The sequence below is a fragment of the Pelophylax lessonae genome (assembly GCF_965119305.1).
Source record: "Pelophylax lessonae genome assembly, chromosome: 4".
NCBI classification, from domain to species: domain Eukaryota; kingdom Metazoa; phylum Chordata; class Amphibia; order Anura; family Ranidae; genus Pelophylax; species Pelophylax lessonae.
This window is the reverse complement of record NC_138771.1, coordinates 111,683,507-111,696,770: the sequence shown is the minus strand read 5'-3', so window position 1 is coordinate 111,696,770 and position 13,264 is coordinate 111,683,507. Positions and strand designations below refer to the sequence as shown.

Genomic DNA, 13,264 nt, shown 5'->3' with positions numbered 1-13,264 from the left:
TCAGGTCCCTAGACACGATCCCCTGTACTCACGATACTGCCCTTCCAGGTTCTCCAGTGTCTCAACCCTTCCAGTCAGCTCTCCTGGACCTCTTGGTTCAGCTCCTTCCTTCTGGCTCACCAGTCCGACTGCCTGTGACCATACACCAACTGCTGCAAATGAGGAGGCAGCCGGCACCCTCCTTCCGGGACTCTGCTCACCAGCCAAAGACCCCGAGCACATGTGCTCCTGGCTTTTATACCACACCCCACAATGCACTGAGACAACAGTCTGTGCCAATCACTGGGGCCATATCAAAGCCTGTGTACCTCCCTATTGGACCAGTGTGAAACACTCCCCTAGACCAGATGAATCACACAATGAGCCTCATCACCATGAGCAGACCGAACTGACAGATCCTGCTCTCTGTTAAGCAGAAAGCAATATAGAATTTGCCTGCTGCTCCTCTGATAGGCAGACAGAGCCAAAACTATACTCACTCTCTAGCACCTACCTAGGAGGGTGCTACACTTATGTAAAGTGCATCTTAATCCACTAGTCTTTCTAACACTACCTTCTCCACAGGCTGTCAATGCTGCTGTCCAAGGGCAGCTTTGTTGCTCCTCCATAGATACAGTGGGGGAGTGAGTGTAGCCACCCATAGACAGTAATGGCCTGTTTACACTACCTGCAGGTTAGTGTGTGGGCAGTTCTCTGTTCCAGGTGCAGTCAGCTGTATGTAGGGGGCAGTGTGCGTTTTAGCGCATCACACAGTTTCCTTTTTTGTTGTCTCAACTTTATTTGAAGTGCACAAAGTGACACTTCATTCATTTTCCTGTAAAGCAGCACGATGTGTTGCACTGCTGTACAGTGACATGCAATCCCTTCCTGTATGCTGCAATAAGATGCAGCATGTCTGTATTTTATCACAGCTAACTGCACCGCACCTACGGGTGTGTTGCAGTGTGAATAGGACACATAGAAAACATTTGTTTTCTGTGTGTCCTAGTGCTGCTGTCCTACTGCACTGTAAAATGCAGGTCACTGCACTATACTGTACGTGAACACGGCCTGTTACTGGCAGGATCACCAGGTAAAAATAAAGTGGGTAAAGAAAATTAATGTAGCCACCACTTTTAAAGATTGGTAGGGCCGCAATAATATAAAATATGTAAATATAAAATTTTTCTTTTTTTAAGTGCAATATAATTTAGATACGTATAAAAAGAAAAAGGAAAAAGTCAGACTGTACAAGCCAAACAGAGGGATGTTCATAATTCAATAAAATCCATATTTTTATTGTATCAAAAATAAAACAGTACAAAATAAAAATTGTATAAAAACAGTCCCTTAAGGGGAAAAAGTATATGCAAAGAAAAGTCCACGTGATCTTCTTTTGCACACTAAATCCAGTGCCACCGCAAAGCTTTCCCCTTCTCCACCTTGTGCAAGACAAACTGCTCACCTCAGAATTAGACCTCAAGATTAAAAGAGGTCTAACAGCGCTTTATATATGAAAGGGTTAGCAATCTTCTTCAGCAGTATTCAGAAGCTAATGAACCACAATGGAGGCCAAAGGGTTAACATATATACTCCTAGGGAGTAAGGACCAAGCAAACATGTAAGAAAAAAACAAAAAAAATATATATAAAAGTGCTCACTGCTGTAATATTAAATGTATCACAAGTATCAGGCATTTTCTAACTTAGTGACAGCTCCACAATAGTACAATTTAATGCTATATTCAGCCAGCCTGCAATTTCAGAAGAACCACTCTACTCTGCAGCAATCACTAGGAAGTGATATACTGTATGTACACATATACACGGCCTTACGGAAGAAGACCCTCTTCAGCGAGTCTGCGTATATGTGTACAGTCGGTGGCAAGGAGTTAAAGGCATTACACAATATTTTACATAGGGTGGACTGATATGTTGTTATTTTTTTCTACTGATCCATGTATGGGCAGCCTGGTTGTACACAAATCAAACTATCAATCAACTTGTCTAAAACCAGTCTGTTGGAAAATTTTCTCACGATCAGTGCTTCCAGCTACAGCCAGCAGTGCAGATCAGTGTATTCTGCTGGCCAGGAAGTCCCCTCGCTGTCAGAATACAATCAGATTGATTCACTAAAACTGGAGAGTGCAAAATCTGGTGCAGCTGTGCATGGTAGTCAATCAGCTTCTAACTCCAGCTTGATTAATTAAGCGTTGACAAAAATAAAAATGGGAGCTTTGCAGAACTGCACCAAATTTTGCGCTTGCCAGTTTTTGTAAATCAACCCCAAGAGAGATTACCCCATCCTCATGAAATGTGTGGTTGGGTGAATCGGGTAATGTTCTTTCATTCAACCCTTTGGTTGAATAAAAAAAAATGACTCATGTATGGCTAGCCTAATGTAGCACTGTCCCCGTAGGGCCTGCCGGATGATGACTTGACGGACCCCCCGAGTTACCAGCACACGGTTTCCTTGAGATATAACAGTCTAGGGGTATTGTTTTTTTTTATGTTTATTTGGAACTTGAATAGGAGAAGGGAATAGTGGGATACTCCAATTTGAACAATATATATCAGCTGAGGACATCTATCTCTAGACCTCATAGGTTGATTGGAAACTGCTGGGCTGCTTGATCCACACTGCCACAAGTGTGGAAAGGGTTAAGGTTCTTGCTCTTCACTTCCTAGCAAACGACTTAGTGGATGACAGCTTATCTTCAGGAAATTCTCACTAAAAATCCCCTTTCAACTGACACCCATCCACTGACTATACTAGGAGCAGGGGTGGCCCCCCTCAGGTCAAGCCCCTTGACACGAGATTCTGTACTCACTGTACTGCAGTGCCATATCCTCCAGTGTCTCCCCCCTCAGTCAGCTCCTCTGGACCTCCAGGTTCAGTTCCTCGCTGCTACTCTCCAGGCCCTCAGGACGGCCCTCCTGAGGCCTCGTGGCACCTCTACAGAGGAGGAGGAAGCCGCCCACCTCCCCCTGGGACTCCGCTATCCAGACAAAAGACCTCAAGCACAAGTGCTCCTGGCTTTTATACAGTATCCCAGCGTGCACCAAGGCACTTTTCCTCTGCCAAATCACCAGGGCTGTATCAAAAGCCTGTGCACCCTTTTTTCAAGTTTCCTCCCACTGTCCAATATGCCTCCCTATTGGACCAGTGTGAAACACTATCCAGACAGAACAAGTTGCATCCTGAACACAATGAGCAGACCTCACTAACAGATCCTGCTCTCTGGTAGGCAGAGAACAATATAGATTTACCTGCAGCCTTTCTGGTAGCAGACAGAGCTCAAAGCTATACTTTCTCACTAGCACCTACCTAGGAGGGTGCTACACTAAAGGCCCGTACACACGTACCGATCGTCGGCCGAAAAGCTTCGGCCGACGACCGATCTGCCGATTGTAGGCTTGTTAGTATGATGCCTCCGACAGCCGACAGCGCACATTCGGCCGAAAAGAATCTGTCATGCAAGCATTAAAATTTTTGTATGCTGACACCAGAGCGTCCGATTGTTCGCCAGTCAGTAAAGAATTCGGCCGACAGACCGCAGATTTGCAAGACTGGGCATGCTCAGAAAAGGAAAAACACAGGGAAAGTTAACCATTACATGACATCACTTCTGCAGTCGGCTGTAGTCGGCGGACAAAATTCTTGTGCAGTCTTTTGCACTTTTCAACAGACACCGACAGCCCTGGACAAAAGACAGCCGATCGTTCAGCCGACGATCGGTACGTGTATACGGGGCTTAAGATTGAAGAATTATGGGATGTACAGAGGCACAGTATAGTTAGAGCACTGCTAATGGATCTGCATTAGCAGTGTTCTGACTAATACAATGTAATACACTATGGCCACTAGATGGAGCCCAAGACAAAGTTTAAGAACAGCAACAGCAAACATTTTCAAACCCTATGTTGGCATTGTACTACCCCTTTTCATTAACTAACCCCTCCCTAAAGGTCATTAAACTCCTAAGGCCCCTTGCACACACATATAGCTACTGTGCACGCATCCCATCATTTTAGTGCTCCAGAGAGGCACAGATGCAGCATCCAGCCTCGTTGCCTGCACCCTGTCAAAGCCTTTGGCAGGCTGTGAATGGATGGGGATGAACACTGTATTGAGTGGTACTCATGTTTAGGGCCCTATGCTTTAAAATAATGACTACATTAGATAATACATCAGTCTTTTAGTCATTCTGCCTTAGGCTACATTCACACTAGCCTCTGGTGGCTGGTTTATTTCAATGCAGAGAAATAATCTGGGAAGTATAAACAAACTTTAAAAAAGTAATTTTTAAATCGAGTTTACTTACACAAAATGTTTGTTTATACCCAGAATTGTACATGACTGTAGTTTTCCTGTATTACCAGATACCATTTCTTATTAAGTACAACAGTAATTTCTAAATCATAAGCAAGATACCTTGAAGCTGAACGTCAGAGAAATTAGGAAACTACCCTTGTGGTGGGGCTCTCCATTTACTGCAAGGATTAAAGAGGTTGTACACCGAGAAAAAAAATGTTTCTCTTCTTTACATCCTGAAAGAGAAACCCATAATGAGCTAGTATGCATCGCATAGTAGCTCATTATGAAATACTTACCTTAGAACGAGCCCCCGCCGTGCCGTCCGCTTACCTGTATGACGGGCGACATGTATAGTCGCCCGTCTTCCGGGATCGCGGCATCCGGCCATCTGATTGGCCGGAGCCGCGGTGACGTCACTCCCGCGCACGTGCGCGGGAGCCGACGGTCACGGCACGGGGCTCTGAAGGAACGGCACGATCTGCCGTTCCTTCAGAGCTCATGCGCCAGTGACGTCACTGGCTGCATTAAAGGTAAATATCTCCTAAACGGTACATGTTTAGGAGATATTTACAGTACCTATAGGTAAGCCTTAATATAGGCTTACCTATAGGTACAACTTCCTGAGGAGGGTTTACTTCCTCTTTAAATACTTGCTTTTGCCTAGGGTATCAGTAAAAAGCACATTTAGTTACCTTACCCCTGACTCCCGAAGGCACAATGTTCCATGTGACTACGCCCCCACAACCTCTTCTCAGTGGTGTTCCTCAGAGGCCCACCCACAAGTGGGAGTGTTGGAGGGAAAAGGGAAGCACCAGCTGCTAGAGAATTAAGGGGCAAGGTAAGGAAGCCCATACATGAATCTTTTTTTTTTTTTGCAACAAGCGGGTTGAATGCAAAAAACAAAAATGACTTCATTCCCCCGTTTACACACTCGAGGTGGATGGGGAATCCTCCCCCGCTGAGCTATTGTACAGTCAGGTCCATAAATATTGGGACATTGACACAATTCTAATCTTTTTGGCTCTATTCACCACCACAATGGATTTAAAATGAAACAAACAAGATGTGCTTTAACTGCAAACTTTCAGCTTTAATTTGAGGGTATTTACATCCTAATCAGGTGAAACGTGTAGGAATTACAACAGTTTGTATATGGTCCTCCCACTTTTTAAGGGACCAAAAGTAATGGGACAATTGGCTGCTCAGCTGTTCCATGGCCAGGTGTGTGTTATTCCCTCATTATCCCATTTACAAGGAGCAGATAAAAGGTCCAGAGTTCATTTCAAGTGTGCTATTTGCATTTGGAATCTGTTGCTGTCAACTCTCAATATGAGATCCAAAGAGCTGTCACTATCAGTGAAGCAAGCCATCATTAGGCTGAAAAAACAAAACAAACCCATCAGAGAGATAACAAAAAACATTAGGTGTGGCCGAATCAACTGTTTGGAACATCCTTAAAAAGAAAGAAAGCACCGGTGAGCTCAGCAACACCAAAAAAAACCGGAAGACCATGGAAAACAACTGTGGTGGATGACAGAAGAATTCTTTCCCTGGTGAAGAAAACACCCTTTACAACAGTTGGCCAGATCAAGAACACTCTCCAGGAGGTAGGTGTATGTGTGTCAAAGTCAACAATCAAGAGAAAACTTCACCAGAGTGAATACAGAGGGTTCACCACAAGATGTAAACCATTGGTGAGCCTCAAAAACAGGAAGGCCAGATTAGAGTTTGCCAAACAACATCTAAAAAAGCCTTCACAGTTCTGGAACAACATCCTATGGACAGATGAGACCAAGATCAACTCGTACCAGAGTGATGGGAAGAGAAGAGTATGGAGAAGGAAAGGAACTGCTCATGATCCAAAGCATACCACCTCATCAGTGAAGCATGGTGGTGGTAGTGTCATGGCATGGGCATGTATGGCTACTAATGGAACTGGTTCTCTTGTATTTATTGATGATGTGACTGCTGACAAAAGCAGCAGGATGAATTCTGAAGTGTTTCGGGCAATATTATCTGCTCATATTCAGCCAAATGCTTCAGAACTCATTGGATGGCACTTCACAGTGCAGATGGAAAGTGACCCGAAGCATACTGCGAAAGCAAACAAAGAGTTTTTTAAGGGAAAGAAGTGGAATGTTATGCAATGGCCAAGTCAATCACCTGACCTGAATCTGATTGAGCATGCATTTCATTTGCTGAAGACAAAACTGAAGGCAAAATGCCCCAAGAACAAGCAGGAACTGAAGACAGTTGCAGTAGAGGCCTGGCAGAGCATCACCAGGGATGAAACCCAGCGTCTGGTGATGTCTATGCCTTCCAGACTTCAGGCTGTAATTGACTGCAAAGGATTTGCAACCAAGTCTTAAAAAACTGAAAGTTTGATTTATGATTGTTAATCTGTCCCATTACTTTTGGTCCCTTAAAAAGTGGGAGGCACATATACAAACTGTTGTAATTCCTACACCGTTCACCTGATTTAGATGTAAATATGCTCAAATTAAAGCTGAAAGTCTGCAGTTAAAGAACATCTTGTTTGTTTCATTTCAAATCCATTGTGGTGGTGTACATAGCCAAAAAGATTAAAATTGTGTTGATGTCCCAATATTTATGGACCTGACTGTATATAGACTGTCTATAGACTTCTCCACCTTCAGAATATACTGATAAGCTCTGCTGGCTATAGCAGGAGGTGCTGATGGAGCAGGAGAAATCCAACAGGCTGGATGTACAGAAAGCAATCCATAGATCGACTTCTGTACAACCAGCCTGCCCATACATGGATCGAAATTTGGCCAGTCTCTGATGAACCAGACAAATTTCAATCCATGTATGGCCGGCTTAAATAAAGGTGCTGTTTACTGGTACATTAGGCAAAAATTAACATTTTAAGGGATTCCTAAGTGTAGCACTGCCCCCTTGAGGACTGTTGAATTTCACAATGACGGGTCCCCCAGGCTTACCAATAGCAACTTTAACATTCACAGTCTATCACTTTACTCCTTGGCTCAGTCAATAATCCGTCCAGGGGTATGTAGATGTTTTGTATTTTATTTTATAAATTAGGGATGGGAGAAGGGAACAGTGGGATACTCTAGATTGACTACTCACGAAATGAAGGACTTCTAACTTTCAGTACAGCCAGGTTGTTAATCCACCTTGTCAGGGTTGAGTCTCTGTACAGATGACTTGATGAACTAAATTATCTTCAGAACACTCTCCTAGTATCCGCTTTCTTGACTGCCGACACTTGTCCGCTGACTATCCTACTCTTGGGGTGGCTCCCCTTAGGTCAGGCCCCTTGACACGATCCCCTGTACTCACTATATTATTTTACCAGGGTCTCCAGTGTCTCCCCCTTAGTCAGTTCTCCTGGACTTCTGGGTTCAACTCCGTTCCTCTGGCCCTCAGGACGACCCCTCTGAGGCCACGTACCACTTCTACAGAGGAGGAGGCAGCCGCCGCTCTCCCTCCGGGACTCTGCTCACCAGCCAAAGACCTCGCAGCACATGTGCTCCTGGCTTTTATACAGTATCCCACAATGCACGAGACAGCCTGTCAATCACCAAGGCTGTATCAAAGCCTATGTATCCATTGGTCAGGTTTCATCCCACTGTCCAACATGCCTCCCTATTGGACCAGCGTGAAACACTCTCTAGACACAATGAATCACATACTGAGCACACTGAGCAGACCTCCTAACAGATCATGCTCTCCAGTAAGCAGAGAGCAATATAGATTTGCCTGCTTCTCCTCTGATAGGCAGACGGAGCCAAAAACTATACTCTCTCCCTAGCACCTACCTAGGAGGGTGTTACACTCACACCCCGCCAAACCGAGCCATGTCCTCACTGGCCCTGGGCAGCCGCCCCTACAAAAATTATTTACCAAAAATGTCCATGTTGTATCCCACAAACCTGGAAAGGGGGAAAAAGGAAGTAACAAATGTACTGGGCTATGGGGCATACCCCATATATGGCCAATGGATATAATAAGTTACATGAAAAAATATATGACTCTGCTGTACAAATATTCACACAGTTTTATACACATAGCAGGTGCATTTAGATCAATGTACCCCCAGCTAAACAAAAATCTGCTTGGACAGATAAACATCATCCTGTCTAGCTAACTAAATACATTATCTACATTACATGGAAATTTGCATTACATAGTGGAGGGCCTAGCCAGACCCAGAAATCCCAAGCAAGCCTGCAAGGAAATGAGGTTAAGCATAAATTAGTGCATTACTACTTACACCAGTGAGACTGCCCTCTCCTCAGAGGCGACCTTCTCACCACATTACCACATTATCTCTAACTGCACAATCTTGGCACACTTGACTCGACGTTCCATTGTTATTCCTGAAATATATAATAATTAAACCCTGCCAAGCTAACTATCTAACACTTCCATCTCAATTCTCTCCAAGAACCATGTTGGTGACTAAATAATAGGCACAGTCCCTTTTCAGCACTAGGGCACTGACTTTCTCCCTATTATAGTCAGACCCACAAGTTCAGAATGAAGACATATGGAGTCCACCCGACTGGTGTTCACAGTGTCCTCTCCTTCTGTAACACCGAAGCAACATATCTTCTTCTGCGACAAGCTGTTTTGCTGGAGCCTGAGCAAGCTTGTTCAACGTTGTAAATCTCTTCAAGGGATCCCTTACACTGGCAGAACCGAAATGGTGCAGCCCCTACTAGAACCTAAATAGAAAACATCACCCAGACAAAAAGTGAGCCATGATGGAAGAGAAGTGCTAAAGAAAGCAGAGCAAGGGTGGAAGAGTGAAAGGAAATATACCACAGTAGATGATCCCAAACTCCAAAACCAGTGCACACTGTGATCTCCATGGGATGCCAGAAATTGTAAACCCAGCGTCACGTCAGTGCACACAAATGGGGCCGTATTTTTGTCCTACCAGCCTTGTCATGTCTCTCATACAAAGTACCAACCCTTCTTTATTTCTTTCTTGACTGTCGACACCCGTACACTGACTATCCTACTCTTGGGGTGGCCCCCCACAGGTCAGGCCCCTTGACACGATCTCCTGTACTCACAATACTGTTTTTCCAGGGTCTTCAGTGTCTCCCCCTCAGTCAGTTCTCCTGGACCTCTGGGTTTAGCTCCGTTCCTCTGGTCCTCAGGAGGAGCCCCCTGAGGCCACGTGACACTGCTATAGAGGAGGAGGCAGCCGCCGCCTCCCTCTGGGACTCTGCTCACCAGCCAAAGACCCCGCAGCACATGTGCTCCTGGCTTTTATACAGTATGCTACAATGCACCGAGACAGCCTGTCTCTGCCAATCACCAGGACTGTATCAAAGCCTATGTATCCATTGGTAAGGTTTCCTCCCACTGTCCAACATGCCTCCTTATTGGACCAGCGTGAAACACTCTCCAGACACAATGAATCACATAACTTTCCTGTACCATGTCCACAGCCTCGGCATCTCCTGTACCATGTCCGCAGCCCCTGCATCTTCTGTACCATGCCCACAGCATCTGACATATCCTCCTGTACCATGCCCACAGCCTCTGCATCTCCTGTACCTTGTCCAGAGTCTCTTCATCTCCTGTACCATGCCCGCAGCCTCTGCATCTCCTGTACCATGCCCACACAGCCTCTGCATCTCCTGTACCATGCCAGCAGCCTCTGCATCTCCTGCCCCGTGCCCGCAGTCTCTGCATCTCCTGCCCCATGCCCACAGCCTTTGCATCTCTTGCCCCATGCCCACAGCCTCTGCATCTCCTGCCCCATGCCTGCAGCCTCTGCATCTCCTGCACCATGCCTGCAGCCTCTGCATTTCCTTTACTATGTCCGCAGCCTCTGCATCTCCTGTACTATGTCTGCAGTCCCTGCATCTCCTGTACCATGCCCGCAGCACTGCATCTCCGGCACCATGCACGCTGCCCTGCATCTCCTGTAGCATGCCCACAGCACTGCATCTCCTGTACCATGCACGCAGCACTGCATCTCCTGTATGATGCCCACAGCACTGCATCTCCTGTTCCATGCCCATAGCACTGCATCTCCTGCACCCTGCCCACAGCCCTGCATCTCCTGTACCATGCCTGCAGCACTGCATCTCCTGCACCATGCCCGCAGCCCTGCATCTCCTGTACCATGTCCGCAGCCCCCCATCTCCTGCAACATGCCCGCAGCCCCTGCATCATGCCAGCAGCCTCTGCTTGATGCCTACAGCCCCTGCATCTCCTGCACCATACCTGCAGCCTCTACATCTCCTGCACCATGCCCAAAGCCTTTGCATCTCCTGCACCATGCCCGCAGCCTCTGCATCTCCTGCCCCATGCCCACAGCCTATGCATCTCCTGTACCATGTCCACAGCCCCTGCATCTCCTGTACCATGCCCCGCAGCCTCTGCATCTCCTGTACCATGCCCCCAGCCTCTGCATCTCCTGTACCATGCCCACAGCCCCTGCATCTCCTGTACCATGTCTGCAGCCCCTGCATCACCTGTACCATGCCTACAGCCTCTGCCTCTCCTGTACTATGCCCGCAGCCTCTGCCTTTCCTGTACCATGTCCACAGCCTCTGCATCTCCTGTACCAAGCCCGCAGTCTCTGCATCTCCAGTATCATGCTCGCAGCCTCTGCATCTCCTGCCCCATGCCTGCAGCCTCTGCATCTCCTGCCCCATTCCCCCAGCCTCTGCATATCCTGCCCCATGCCCGCAGCCTTTGCATCTCCTGCACCATGCCCGCAGCCTCTGCATCTCCTGCCCCATGCCCACAGCCTATGCATCTCCTGTACCATGTCCACAGCCTCTGCATCTCCTGTACCATTTCCGCAGCCCCTGAATCTTCTGTACCATGCCCACAGCCTATGACATGTCCTCCTTTTCCATGCCCGCAGCCTCAGCATCTCCTGTACCATGTCCAGAGTCTCTTCATCTCCTGTACCATGCCCGCAACCTCTGCATCTCCTGTACCATGCCCGCACAGCCTCTGCATCTCCTGTACCATGCCTGCAGTACCTACATCTCCTGTACCATGCCTGCAGCTTCTGAAATGTCCTCCTGTATCATGCCCGCAGCCTCTGACATCTCCTGTACAATGCCCACACAGCCTATGACCACCTCCTGTACCACGTACGCACTTTTAACGGGAATTTGCTCATATGCCCTATATGCTTTTATATCTGTCTTATCTATAATACACTCTTCAAATGTGCTTTAAAATTCATGGTTTTCCCTTTTACCAACAAGAAAATAATGAAGTTATGCTGTTGGGCTGGTATAATAATGCTAATGGGCTGGTATGAAAATATTTCCAGGGCTGAATTTTATTCCCAGTCTGGCCGTGGTTGCACCCACAAGGTTTTTTTTACCTTAACACATAGAATTACCCTTGAGCCTTTAGCCTGTAACAAGACAGCGAACAGATATATCTCACAAAGTTTGTGATTTTCTGTTACAATAAGTTTTATTAATGGATAGCAACAGAAAAAAATAAAACAAAACTGCACATATTCAAAGAGTATCAAAATAGTGCACAAATAAAAGGAAAACAAGAAAATAAAATTGGGTACACAATAGGCAAATAATAGTCCAAATATAAAGCAAGTGGAAACATAATGGTCCCACATATATGGTGAAAGCTGTCCAATAGTAAAAGGGAAAAAGGACCAAAAAAGGTCAGCCAAGAAGGACCACTATACATAACGGGTAATCCAGAGAGGGAAAACCCAAGAAGAGGAGAACAAGAAAGAAAAGAGGGAAAAAAGGGAAAGAAGAGAGAAAAGGAGGAGAAAACGAAAAAATTCACATTGAGTATCTTAAGTAACAAGAGTGTCCCAGGCATCAGGGGTGCAGGCATATCAACTGTCCAACAACTGATGTTCAAACGCTATGGGTGAGATTACATTATCCAAGGTTGACAAACTCAAAGAAATTTGTCATGAGAATCAGATAAAACAGCTGTCAGTTTTTAGTTAACCATTTTATCATCCATTCTTCGTTTCACCGATTCAAAACTAAGAACCGGAGACTTCCATGCCCTAGCAATAGTGAGCTTGGTCTAACATTGTAAACAAATGATACCTCATTGTAAACAAATTAATAGAGAGTTGCCGCTCAACGTGAAAGGGGGTATGTATAGGCCCAAAAAGGTGTTTGAGAATTGTTCTTATTCTTGAAAATGCGCACAAAGTGTTATACCGCTGGTATGATATGCTGGCCTGGTTGGCTCGCAATATCCCTAATTATCCCTTGACTTGTTTTCATGGTTGCAACCAGCAGGGAACAATGGTGCATATCTGGTAGAATTGTACAAAGGAGAGCAGACTGTGGATTCGGGTCTATGCTTGCTTAGAATATTGTTACACTCTAACATTAAGAGAAACCCTTTTGAGGCTCTCCTTTTTGGGCCTATACATACCCCCTTTCACGTTGAGCGGCAACTCTCTATTAATTTGTTTACAATGAGGTATCATTTGTTTACAATGTTAGACCAAGCTCACTATTGCTAGGGCATGGAAGTCTCCGGTTCTTAGTTTTGAATCGGTGAAACGAAGAATGGATGATAAAATGGTTAACTAAAAACTGACAGCTGTTTTATCTGATTCTCATGACAAATTTCTTTGAGTTTGTCAACCTTGGATAATGTAATCTCACCCATAGCGTTTGAACATCAGTTGTTGGACAGTTGATATGCCTGCACCCCTGATGCCTGGGACACTCTTGTTACTTAAGATACTCAATGTGAATAATCAGTGCAAAATAAAAAAGTGTCAAATCAGTTTACAAAATTATAATAAATTAATACTAACTAACTGCATGAATACATACACCTGGTCAAGACTATTCACAAATTTCAAAAACTCAAAGCAAAACAATATATATTTTATATAATGTGAATATTCGTGATTGCTGCCACCACTTATCAAAAGGTGTTCACCTATACTTTGCATTAAATGAAAATATCACATCAAGTGTAACGCAAT

General features: G+C 45.5%; 1 protein-coding gene across 2 annotated transcripts in view; it reads left to right on the top strand.

Moving 5' to 3' along the window:
• The window catches only part of TRPM1 (transient receptor potential cation channel subfamily M member 1), a 135,372-nt gene that overhangs the window by 87,556 nt on the left and 34,552 nt on the right, over window positions 1-13,264 (top strand). The window lies entirely within an intron of this gene.